Source organism: Schistocerca nitens, chromosome 2, assembly GCF_023898315.1.
Source record: "Schistocerca nitens isolate TAMUIC-IGC-003100 chromosome 2, iqSchNite1.1, whole genome shotgun sequence".
NCBI lineage: Eukaryota > Metazoa > Arthropoda > Insecta > Orthoptera > Acrididae > Schistocerca > Schistocerca nitens.
In genome coordinates, this window is record NC_064615.1 from 660773631 (window position 1) to 660787748 (window position 14118).

Consider the following 14118-nt stretch of genomic DNA (forward strand, 5'->3'; position numbering starts at 1 on the left):
AATTTAAATCATATAGAGAATCTGATAGATGGATTCTTTCAAAACAAAATATATGTTTTCAAAGTTTTAAAATATAGAGAACGTGACTTAATTTTAATTACAGTACTTTCAAAAAAGTGGTTCAGATGGCTATGAGCACTATGGGACTTAACATCTGAGGTCATCAGTCCCCTAGAACATAGAACTACTTAAACCTAACTAACCTAAGGAAATCACACACATTCATGCCCGAGGCAGGATTCGAACCTGCGACCGTAGCGGTCGCGCGGTTCCATACTGTAGTGCCTAGAACCGTTCGGCCACCCCGGACGGCGTACTTTCAAAAGATGGGCATAAATTTCCACCGCCCGCCACCCCCCCCCCCCCCTCTGATATTGAGAGGGTTAAGGAAACATCTGCAAAAATCTGATATCCTTTACCTTTCGTCGTTTTAATAATGAAAGTGTTCAAAGAAAATTGTTTTTCGTTTAAGAGCTTAGTTAAGGTAGGGTAATAGCTAACATCTGACTGCACTCGGGGATAATGGTCTCAGAATAGTTGCGAACCACTGCTCTACTAGAGCCTAGCTCAGGAACAGCGGAGAAAGGGTAACAATAACACGGGACTGCGCAGACACGGGATGTTCACAGTACGAAACGTGCCAAGATGGCCCCCTGCGTGTGTCGCGCCCAGAACGGCACGGCGGCACTCATTAAGGGGCACGAGCGGCGCCGTAGCCTTGGGTCGTGGCGTTCATTTCACGGTCCGCACCGAACAAATTGTCTGGGCGCGGCTGCACAGCGCAGCTACACCGCCCAGACGCAGCACAGGACAGCTCCACCGCTGCTGCACTGTTCGCCGTCTCCCTGCCTGCCGCCGCCGCAGCGCTTCTGTGGCGCCACTGTCGCCGCAGCCGCCGCCGACGCCACCGGTTGACGAATAATTTAATTAAATTCTGCGCGGCGGCCCCGAGCTGGCGGCCGTGAGGAGGCCACGCCGGCTGTCGCGCGGAAAAGACTGGACCCCGCGGCCCGGCAGGTTAAGTAAATTTACACTGTGCAGCTGCGCCACGCCGCGCCGCGGACCCTGCTCGTCCTAATGAAAGCGCAGGCGTGGGGCTCAGCCGGTCTTTTTTCCACGACGCCAGTTTTTCCTCTGCCTCTCTCTCACCGGACTTCCGCGTCGTGCGGAATTCACTGGACGTTTTCGATTCATATGCGCGGTCCGTCCAGGAAATGCAAACAGTTTTATTGGGAAAAAAAGAACCGTAGTTCCTGGAATAAAATTTTTCACACACTGTGCCGAATAATTTTGACACTTTGCAGTAGTTCGTTGGAGCGGGGAGACGCTTATTGAGACTGAATAGGTAGGAGGTTTGATTTCATTGTCCATTCGTGCCAGGAGAGCTCGACTGATGAACTGTTGTCCCTGATAATCAGAGGTCGAGATTAGAATTCATCCGTAGCACAGCTCGCTATGCAATCAGTTCTGAATGTTGGTGGTACAGTAAATTTTTCATATCAGCAATTTGGTCATCAAAGGATGGTGTGGTAAAGATGTTAAGTGTTTGTTCGTCAGTCTACGCACGGATGTCCTATGCGTCATTGTTAATTTATCCTGCTGAAAGCGTAAACCATTGCTGATTATCTGCCAACCGGATGGGAACATAAAAACTTGGGTCAATTCGCGATTCCAAGACTGTGGCTACACAATATTTCCTGTCTCCTGCGCCCTCTCAGTCACTGGCATGATCATCACAGACGCCGTACTTACATCACAGTCACGAACAAATACGGCTGCATTCACAGTGGCACCGACAAAAATCGCCAGACGTCACCCGATAACGTCGGTCGAAAACTTGGTCACAGTGCGTCCGAAGTCAATAATTGGTGTGGTGAAGGAGCTAAGTTACATTAGGTTAGAATCTATTCTCTGTATGATGTGGGTCACATTTTAATCTCCTATAGTCACACTGATACCACGTCGCCTCTGTGCTTGGAGACGAGTGATTCTCCTATTAAAAGGGAGCGGAATACATCTGCATGAGCTGTGTCTGCGCCTAAAAGAACGTGGCGAGTAAGGTATATACTTTCCTCAGTTATTGGAATAACTAGAGAAGATTTACGAATATATATGAAGAGAGAATCGATCTATTTCATAATCAAGACGACTAGTGATGACATTGAAATGTAAGCTTACAAACACTCCGTTCAGCTGCATTTATTTAAAATTATGCTGACGTAACTCGATTACTCTGTAACGATTGCCATTCAGCATACGGCAAGTATTAGAGAGAAGCTTAAAATTTGGAATAAGATACTCTGAACAGGCCGGCTGGTGTGGCCGTGCGGTTCTAGGCGCTTCAGTCTGGAACCGCGTGACATCTACGGTCGCAGGTTCGAATCCTGCCTCGGGCATGTATGTGTGTGATGTCCTTAGGTTAGTTAGGTTTAAGTAGTTCTAGGTTCTAGGGGACTGATGACCACAGATGTTAAGTCCCATAGTGCTCAGAGCCATTTGAACCATTTTATTCTGAACAGTCAAAGCACCAAAACGTTAAAACACAGACACCACATATCCAAGTCACTTCATATCACAGAATCACCAATCTACTGGTATAAAACCACAAGGAAGCAGCAATAATAATTTGTGGACAGCTGATGCGCACATACCACCAACGAAAAAATATCCAGTATAATAATATAAGTATGAAATACGCCAACCCTTTCCCTGGAACAAATTATTTTTAGAGGTTATAATTTACGCCATAAATTTCCAATACAGATTTTGGCTTCTTCTCGTTACCAATAAACTTACGATTTCAGTCGATAGATTCCGAAATATATCGCTATTATGATTTTTTTCATTCTAATGATGGCACAAACACACACACACACACAAATACTCATTGTTTCTCTCTCTCTGTGTCCTTTCCTCCGTCTGCCTCTCTCTCTCTCTCTCTCTCTCTCTTTCTTTCTTTCTTGTACTTGTTTCGTTCTTTCTCACAGTCCATTTTTCATGTGTAAGAACGTCGACCTGTTTGACGGAGGAAACCAAATGCGTCTTCATTCCTCTGATTGTTGCCTGATGTCTGTACGTTCTAACGATGGGGTCGGCTACAGTGTGACTGCACACCTAACGGCGTACTGATTTGTAAGTCCGACCGTCTCTGACCGATATCGGTCGTCGTCGAAATCCACTGATATCGGTGCTACGTGACCACATACTAAGACACATTACCAACAATCATTACTGGCATCATCCGCGAAGAAAGAAAGAGTCTTTATCCATCGGGGTCTACCAGAAAATAGATCAGTGTGGCTTTCCCTTTTTTACCCAGTAAAGGTGCAGAAGTGTTATGGAAGTGAAAAACTGAACTTCTTTCTCAGTGTTCCATTAACAATAGATGTTTACGGTAACATAAATCTGAAGGGTTAATAACCTCACACCTCTCTATTCCTTTCTAAGCTTACACAGACTCATGTGAGACAATGTTGGTGCAGGATCCCTGGACGAAATTATACGGCAGAAGATATGACTTAGTCTGCTGTACCCTCTGAAAAAGTATTGTTACCCTACCTGACATATAAGGAGAGATCATTGATTGGATGTCACCTGAGAAATAGATGCCTCAGCGACATTTCCACTTTCCTAATGCTACCCAAGACGACAGTTGGTGATGTGATGGTGAAATGGAAACACGAAGGATCAATCACAGGTAAAACAAGAATAGGCAGATTTGAACTGACAGACAGGCAGAATGGAGAATTGCATTTTGCATTGGTTTTTTGCTTTGCACTACGTTGCATTTTGTAAAAAACCACATGAAATCAGCAGAAGAAATCACTTGTTAGTTCCAAACTGCCGCCAGCAGTCCAGCTGAGAACTTCCGGCATAAGAATGTGAAATGGCTGCAGGAAGAATGTGAATAAATCCTGAAAGAAACGTTCATAGGAAGGACGGACTCAGCTTTTAGAAAAGGCAAAACAACTTTCGGCGAAATTAAAAGCAAAGGTGGTAACATTAAGGGTGTAATGGGAACTCAACTATGCAGAAGAGATGGAAATGGTAAACTGCAGGCCTCTATGAGGAGGAGGATTTGTCTATTGACATGATAGAAGAAATTTGAATTGATATGGTAGACAGATGGATTTAGTATTAGAGTAAGAATTGAAAAGAGCTGTGGAGGACATGAATTCCCCTGGAAGTTCGAAATTCGGGGGGGGGGGGGGGGGGGGGGTCGGGGGTCGGGGGTCGGGGGTCGGGGATCGGGGGTCGGGTAGTTACCAAACGACTATTCCAGTTGACCTGTAGTATTTCTCGCCACTAACGTTCAGTCTAAGCATCGAAGAAGTGTTGATGGAAATAAAAAAAATGATTCAAATGGCTCCGAGCACTACGGGACTTAACTACTGAGGTCATCAGTCTCCTAGAACTCAGAACTACTCACACCTAACTAACCTAAGGACAGCACACAACACCCAGTCATCACGAGGCAGAGTAAATCCATGACCCCGCCGGGAATCGAACCCGGGATCCCGGGCGTGGGAAGCGAAAACGCTACCGCACGACCACAAGCTGCGGACATGGTATAGGCATTTCGCTAGTTAGTTAAGCTCACAGAGTAATCTCACCCTTCCTAGTCAGCCTACTGAATTACGATATAACTGACCGAGTTCGCTTATGCCTAATAAAATTTTACTTTGAGTAAGGCTCTTGTTACCGACGAAAATAGTGCCTGTTATTAGAAGGAAAGTGTGCAACAGCCGCTTCGGAAGGAAGAATCTATTCTAAACCTAACCCAAATACTGCATAATTTCGAAATGGGTGGAATTTAGTGCAATTTTTCACGAACCACACAGGGGGAAATGGGTAACGGGTAATATTTTAATGCAAAATAATACTGATAACATAAAAATACTAATTGGCAAAAAAAGGGATAATAAACGGTCGCCAGCCTGTCAGGGCAATGAATTTCTAAAATCCTAAGAAAGATAATGGTAAAGAAAACGAAGCAAATAATCACTGGTGTGGCAAAAGAAGTTTGTCACCCTTTCCCACAACACAACAGTTCACGATAAAATAAACGAATGAGAAGGCAATGAATTTGCAGTTACTTAATCTGAAATACTAAACTTTGAAAGTATAATCAAATGAAGTTGCTTGTTCAATGATGAATGACTGTAACTAAAACTTTGTTTCGTTGAAAATGTCTTGCAGTAACCTCAGCATTACGTATTGCAAAATAAGGAAAACGGCAAGCAATTTACTTTTAATTACTGAGAGATTGAATTGAATTTACTTTAAGATAGTGAGTAACTGCTTCACTTTTAACATAACAATAAGGTATGTTCCAAGCCAGCAGAACTCACTCGCTAAGCTAAATACAGAATAAATTAAATTGTGCCCTCTTAATTGGTGCTGTATCTTTAGTTATCAATTTCGTCAGTGAAACTTTACATTACTTTAAGTGAGGGAAGTTACTACTCAAAATTGCAAGTTAGTTAAGCCTCTGTTGTACAATACAAGAATGAACAGTTTCTGAGGCAGTAAAATTTACACCGAAACTAATCATTAGCAAACAAACAAAACTGGCAGTAAATAGTTAACCAATTTTCATATTTTTACCATACTCGGTGATTGTATGGAATGTAAAGGGATACTGTTCGGTAATAATGTCTGCCGACAATGATAGCACAGATACTCTTCAAGTTTTAACTATTACAAGTTAAACTTGGTGAAAGGAGTGCCACTGGGTAATGCCTGTACAATATTAGCTAACAGTCTTACGATATTGTAGCTGTGTGCACGACGAAGAATATAGCCGACGACAATGCTGAGGTGCTTGTGTTACTGCTGCTGATTGAGAAACACGAGTCGTCACCAGAGCCAGTGACAATTATGGGACAGGAAATAGATAGAACTGCAGCTTCTTCTGCCTGTTCACTTATACCGTGGTCCCAATACTCGATTATTAACGAATTAGGCTCGCGATCATAGAAACACACCGGGTCTCGGGTCTGCGGAAGGCCAAATAAACACTTGCATTCTCTTTCATGACTGGAACTGCTCTGCTTCCTCCCTGCTCGCAGAGCTACAGAGATGCAAAGATAAACAACGGCACAGCTACTGCGATTTCCTCGTTGCTATCGGTATATTAAAATAAAGTTCTCTTGGCTATTACCAATTAGTTTACAATATTTACTTTATAATTACCAACAATTATATATATGAGAAATAAGAACAGTATCAGAACCATTACATATTAAATATAGTTTCTATAATGAAGCCTACAGGTTCAGAATTAGAAGTACAGTACAAGCTATCAACGGATATTAAAAGGCCAAAGATACTGGATTGTTCAGGAGGTATTTTAACTACATTTTCGGTGTTACATGTGCCACACATTCATTACGTTTGAAATGAAAATTACACGTCAGTACTGTACAAGAAAAGGTAAGCATCGTAGACAAAGGAATAAAAAGGAATAAATAAAAGGATAAGAAACAAAACAAATGCATGAATGCTTTACGTTGATTATGCTGGAGAAAAAAAACTATCGCGTTTCACACTTTTATTTACAAGGGACGCCGCAGCATTCTAAGAGCTTGCACCGGCTCAGTTCAGAAATGACATTGTTGCATGTGCCACAGCAGCACGCTTCAATTCTCTGTTAGTGTAGTTGCATTGCTCAACGTCGACCTGCCTTGCATTATTTGAAAACTCGCTCCCGAGTAATCTCAAGCAATCCTTAATTTCTATCACAGTGGATAACTCAACACTGTCCATATTCACATGTACACACAGACACAGTCACTTATGTGACTTCTGAAAATTTCCCGGCGTATTTCTTCTTCCAGTAATTTTCGGGTTTGCAGTCGGATCCCATCAACATTCTGCTACGATATTTCGGCCCAGAGATGTCCGGGGATCCTCAGGTGATTGGACGAAATACTGAAGAGACTTGATGCAGTCGTGGTATTTATAGCGAACTCCGGGCATGCGAATCGTACTGGCGGCTTACGGCGCGTGTATTAGGAGGTGAAATGTGCGAGGCAGCCAAGGTGTGTGTGCTGCCCTCAGTGGTAAAGTAAGAATAAACTAATGGCTGAGTATCGACTGAGCATGCCAAGTCCGTTGTGACCGCATCATTTTAATAATAGGATTCAAATTTTTATCAAGCTGAAAGCCGTTGTCACGATTCATTAAATTATCAGCAACACGTATTTCCACGGATTCTTTAATTACAAAGTACCAGAAGTTGGCCTCATAGCAGACAAGAATTGGAAAAGTTAATTTGTCATGTAAGCCCATTAGACGAGAACAGCAAGTTTACTATGGACATTGAGAAAGATGTATTTTACCCTAACGTGTTAGTACGCCTTAAGAATGATGGGTCTTTGGGACATTCGGTGTACAGGAAACCTACACAAACAGATCTATATCTTGAGGCGTCCTGCTGCCATTACCCCGCACAAACCGCCGGTGTACTCAGTACTTTAATTCATCGGATGCATGTAATTTCGGTTCCTGATAGCCTTCATGAAGAATTAATACATCCGGAAAAGGTTTTTAAAGAGAATGGCTATACTTCGCGTCAAATACGGAAGGCGATGCACAACCACAATAACAGGGAGCAACGCTCTGAGCAGACTGATGACGACTATAAATCAACTGCGTTCCTTCCATAAGCCAGGCATGTGTCTTCTAAAATAGGCAGATTTCTCAGGATGAATAATATTAATGTCATCTTCCGTCCACCAACAAAGAGCAGGGCCTTAGTTGGATCCATTAAAGACGATTTACAGTTGACGAAGGCGGTTGTTTATAAAATTCCCTGTGAGTACGGCTCTGCATATTTAGGTCAGACGACACGAACGGTTAAGAAACGCTGGCTTGAACATGAAAGACACACCAGTCTGCGGCAGAACACTGCATTTCCATGGGACACTCAATGGAATACAATAATACCAAAATTTTAGCACTTGTTTCCAGCTTCTGGGACCCTGTAATTAAAGAATCCGCGGATATACGTCTTGCTGATAATTTAATGAATCGTGACAACGGCTTTCAGCTTGATAAAAATTTGAATCCTATTATTAAAATGATGCGGTCACAACGGACTTGGCATGCTCAGTCGATACTCAGCCATTAGTTTATTCTTATTATACCACTGAGGGCAGCACACACACCTTGGCTGCCTCGCACATTTCACCTCCTAATACACGCGCCGTAAGCAGCCAGTACGATTCGCATGCCCGGAGTTCGCTATAAATACCACGACTGCATCAAGTCTCTACAATACTTCGTCTACTTACCTGAGGATGGCCGGATGTCTCTGGGCCGAAATATCGTGGCAGAATGTTGATGGGATCCGGCTGCAGACCCGAAAATTACTGGAAGCTGAAACTTATGCATTGTCTGACTGCATTGGTACTCACTTACTTAATAGATTGTATAAAAGAATTTTTACAACAATGGATGTTAAACGATGAAAAATTTTGGATGGTGCATAAGGTATTTTACCTGCATTTTCGGTGTTAACAGCAGTTGTGTAATAAGTCACTTTTGCTTAAAGTCGAGTCTGTAAAAGTTCTTGTATTTCACACTGAAGACTTGGAGGGGCCTGTTTCATAATTATTTAGAAAAGCTTATAGGAGCGGTCACAGATGTATTTCTTTCAGGTGGCAGCAATCAACTCTCAAGAATGCCGGGAACGTCTCTGACTTTTAGTTGGGAATTATTATTCAGAAAAACAGCTTCCTGATATGAAACTGTCTTTATCGTTTGCTTAGTCCTATAATTTAAGATTTTATTGAATTAATTCCTATTTGTGCTTAATCACTTGCTTGGGCCGAGACAGCGTCCTCAAAGATTAAGCTTTTCAACTACTCAGTACACGAAAACACCATGAACTACTTTGCTGAAATATATTTTCACGAAGCTCACTTCACCAGACATACATGGCTCATACGATCTCATACACCTGACAAGCAGCGGTATTAGTAAGTGTACCAGGAACCGTAATAGTAACACCAGGCCAAACAGTAACGGTTATAACGGTAATGACAGTAGTAACTTTACAATACGCTAAGATAGGCCTATATAGTCCTCCAAAGAGTTTTTTTTCCATATTCGGTTGCTCTGAATTTTATCATTTCTGGTAACTGTTTTTCTTATTACTAAAATATTACCCTAAACAATTACAAAGAAAATGTTCGTAAAAACAACACTGAAATCTCCAGTCGTATTAAGTGTGGTTACAAAGCCCCAAGGACAGTCATTAGTGTGAGCAGACACCTGCCTCAAAAATCACAGAAGTCAGAAGGATGCCACACTTTACCTTCTTCGAATGTTATGGTAGCTCTCGACGGTGAAATTCAAGGTAGTCAGCAGCCTTAAGGGGTGCGCTTATAAATCTCATTTAAATTACACTTGGCGCTAGGTCAAGATAAGTATCTCGTTATTACTACTTAAATATTTCCAGAACTAACGTGATTACAATGTAGTAATATCTGTAGAACGAACTTCGGTACTTCAGCACTTAAAGTCTACATGCATCAACAAACTAATTGTGGTTAAAATTTTCCGATAATGGGAGTAAGAAAATCATAGATACTTTCAACTTAAATATTTCAAATCTTGTCCACTAATGGGCCTAACATTGTGCTCGTGCTTAAATAATTTCAAGATTTAAATTAAAAGGAGCCTAATAGTTGGTTCCATTCAAATAAGTCCCATTTAAATCTATCGTAAAGAAGGAGCCTAACAAGGTTGCTCCACTCGCAGAAGTCCATTATAATATATATATGTATATATATATATATATATATATATATATATATATATATATATTTCAATCTATTTTACATGGATCAGACTCTAATTCAAGGTTTACAAGTAGTAGTGACTTTGGGATCCTGTTTGTCTTTGTCTGCGGTTTCAGTAGGACTAGGACATAGACGTTATGACCCGCTAGACCTGTGGCTGACGGCCGAAGCTGAGGTGTAACGTGGCCGTTTCTCGTAGGTAGGAGGTCACAAATATTGGTGACAGCCGAAGGTGCGGTGCAGCGGGACCGTTCCTCATAGACAGAACGTCACACATGTGATGACGCACTAGAGCTGTCACTGACATCCGAAGTGGAGCTCTAACGGGACCGTTTCTCGCCCATCGGCAGCCTCCAACTCACGGTCCCCAGACAACCGGCCGCTTGCTGGCAGGCCGCAGTCAGGCGTGCACAAACACGTTGCCGTGAACATGAAACAGTTTCTCGAGGCTGTTAGTATCTATACTATTTTGCATAATTACATATAAGTTATTAGACTGAGTTTCGTGCTCTGGAACGTCATAATTGTATTACTAACCTTGTAAGTAGGCTGTTTAGGTTTCTTATTGGTAACGCCACGTAGCGCTCTGTATGAAAATCACTAGCTGTGCTGTGTTCAGTCTGTGGCTGGTTTGCATTGTTGTCTGCCATTGTGGTGTTGGGCAGCTGGATGTTAACAGCGCGTAGCGTTGCGCAGTTGGAGATGAGCCGCCAGCAGTGGTAGATGTGGAGAGTGAGATGGCGGAGTTTTGGATAGAGACAGTAAATTTGTAAGACTGGATGTCATGAACTGCTATATTTATTATGACTTTTGAACACTATTAAGGTAAATACATTGTTTGTTCTCTATCAAAATCTTTCATTTGCTAACTATGCCTATCAGTAGTTAGTGCCTTCAGTAGTTTGAATCTTTTATTTAGCTGGCAGTAGTGGCGCTCGCTGTATTGCAGTAGTTCGAGTAACGAAGATTTTTGTGAGGTAAGTGATTTGTGAAAGGTATAGGTTAGTCAGGGCCATTCTTTTGTAGGAACTTTTGGAAGTCAGATTGCGTTGCGCTAAAAATGTTTTGTGTCAGTTTAGTGTTGATCAGAATAAGTAAAGAGAGTAATGTCTGAGTACGTTCAGTTTTGCTCAGCTGTTTGAAAATCAAATAACGTAGGGGCTTACCAGCACAGTAATTCATTAATTTTTCCAGGGGGACGTTTCAACCTGAATCCTGCTTCGGTAAAAGTCGCGTGGAAGAAATGTCCACTTCATCCGTTCTCACGTACGTTTCATATGGCCTGCGTTCGTCGTCGAACACAAATAATCAAATTAACAGTCTGTTTTTCACATCTATCTGACCACTGAGTGTGTTGCAAATTTTGTCAATAGCTTTGCACTGTTCTGGACCTTCCTAGTATCATCAGTCCATTACTGAGCACACGGTTACCATAGAATAAAGTTTCCAACTGAATCGTCACTGAATAATCACGAAAGAACTGATGTGATCTTTGTTAATGCGGTTCAGTTCACGCAAATGCTCACGACGGTACGACACTTCTCATTTACGTTATTGACATCGCTGCTTTTGCAGTCCTAATTTCAAATATAATACTGAGATCGTTATACATACAGTCTGCAACAACTAGGAAGCATAACATACTCCACAGTACGTTACCAGTACACGTTATCCAAATTTCCTTCACACATCAATGACTGCTGCTACAGCAGTTCTCAGTCGCAGTTAATGTTAGAAACATATTATTTTCGGTGTGCTTCTCAAAAAGGTCTGTTGCACACCAAACTTAGGAGTGGCAGTATTCAAAGGATGAGTTCCGTCTTTCAAATGGTTCCAATGGCACTATCGGACTTAACATATGAGGTCATCAGTACCCTAGACTTAGAACCACTTAAACCTAACTAACCTAAGGACATCAGACACATCCATGCCCGAAGCAGGATTCGAACCTGCGACCGTACCGGTCGTGCGGTTCCAGACTAAGAGCCTAGAACCGCTCGGTCACAGCGGCCGGGTGTTCTGTCTTTCTTATAGATTTCAGTACACATGTTCTTTTAATAAATGCTCACATATTAATTCACACACATGAGTTCTAAAGAACAGAATGGAATTATTTGAGAGCTATCTGCCATTGGGATTTCCGTTCACCTTTTATGGTCGCGATAAGCTCTCAAAACACTTTTTTGTAATTACTGACACGCGTCGCTAACCGTTGTGCCGCTAGTAGCTGGACAATAAGGAAACGTTTCTGCGCTTCATCTGTTCCATACAGATTCAGTGCGCTGCATGAGCTGGTCAACCGTTTTGTCACTCCGATGTAAACTATCCAGCCCTGCTTTATCTAATCAGTTTATAATGAATCCAGTTCCTATACTTCCTCCGAAACATGTTTCCAGCAAATAGATTAGCAAAAAGTTTTCCATCTAAGTAGCTACCTGTTAAAACAATCACAAAAAACTTATCTTACTAGAACAACAACTTCTGTAAAACATTTAACAGAAAGGATCAAACAACTTATGCCATAACTCAACACTAATGAAATGAAATAAGTCTCTTTGTTACTAGATAATTTGCCATCCTGTAGTCGACGTTAACAACTGAGAAAACAGAAACCTAGATACAGTGTATATCTCACTCAAAGAACTTCTTGAGCTCTTTGAGGAGGTATAAGCCATTTGTCTTGTTTCTGGGTACACTACCAGATAATTACCCTCATGGAGTATCTTGGTAGTTGTGTATGGACCCGTGTAAAACGTTTGCCACTTTTAATTTGCTTCTTCAAAATTGACGACTTAGGACGAACTCGAAACAATACCTTTTCACCAAATTGCTATCAAGTAACTTTATCTAATATCTTGTCATATTTTACGCTGTTGCGCTCATTGCCCTATCTAATATAATGCTAATTTTAGTTATTCTTCTTGATTAATGCTCTAATGAATTAACTTCGGAAGAGGGTCTATCCATTCATTCACCTACAGTCTTTTTTCCAGGGGAGGCTAGACAGAATGGTTCGTAGGAATATACAATTTTACACACTTTCTCTCTGATAATTTAGCGTTTTTCTTCAAAAATATCTAAGCTAATTCACTTCTCAGTTGGTCTGTTAAAATTTTAGATTAAAAATATCCGGCAATGTCTATCTTAAGGCTTCTAATGGAGTATTATTCGAATTAATGCACACAATTTTCACTGCAAGGACAGTATGACGTGCTGACACTATTTGCTCTGGAAATGTGGTGGAGCGATCTTTAAAAGGTTCAGCCTTATAGATTTCCCTGAATCCTGTAGGAGAGAGTATCCTGCAGAGACGTCTGTTACTACTCTCCCTAACGAAAAATATCCCAGTCACAATTGCATGGTACCGATACCCGAGATACGCACAGAATGGTGCATTTTAAAAAACTTCCTGGCAGATTAAAACTGTGTGCCCGACCGAGACTCGAACTCGGGACCTTTGCCTTTCACGGGCAGGTGCTCTATCATCTGAGCTACCGAAGCACGACTCACGCCCGGTACTCACAGCTGGCAGACGTAAAGCTGTGAGTACCGGGCGTGAGTCGTGCTTCGACGAGTTTTGGAAAGCTAAGATAGGCAGGTTTTGGTTTGTCGAAGTGGACTGCCCACTTCGAAATTCATCAGTTACGTCAATTATTTTTACGCTATGGTTACGTGACGGGCATGAATTACTTGCGCTTTGTGATAGTTGTGATACACAGCAACTACTGCTCCCAGAATCGGATGTATCTGAAGCTGGTATTGGTATGGATGGCTGCATACATGATTGAACTAGAGGTTGTGACCAGTTACTGTGGTTAGGTTGGTTCCAGGAAGATCCCACAGGCCTGGCAGTAGGCTATTGGTTAGTATCATTACTAAAATTACCGTTACACTTCCTTTTTCTATTACACTGATTTATACCCTGCACCATTGTTACAAAGACCACAGGATCTTCCTTGCGCCCGTGAGCAGGTACGATATCACCAGTTTTCTTGTGTGTAGTGATAGTTAATTTCATTATGAGTTGTTCCCTAATTGCCATTATTCGCTTGGTAATGCGTTACGTTACTCTGTAGTACCCAATTATCATTTCTTTTATTGGCCTACTATTTCAGTTTCGCCCAATGTCATTCGCGCATATCCGATGCAAGTAAACATTTTCCCGTTTGACTTCTGTAGGTCTTCCTGGATGAGAACAAAAAAATCTTTCGCTTACACGAATTATTCTTGATTATTATTTGGAATGCACACAAGTTTCTCTCGAATAGATGTTGGCAGATTGGCTTTTAGACTACGCAGTACTTCTCGG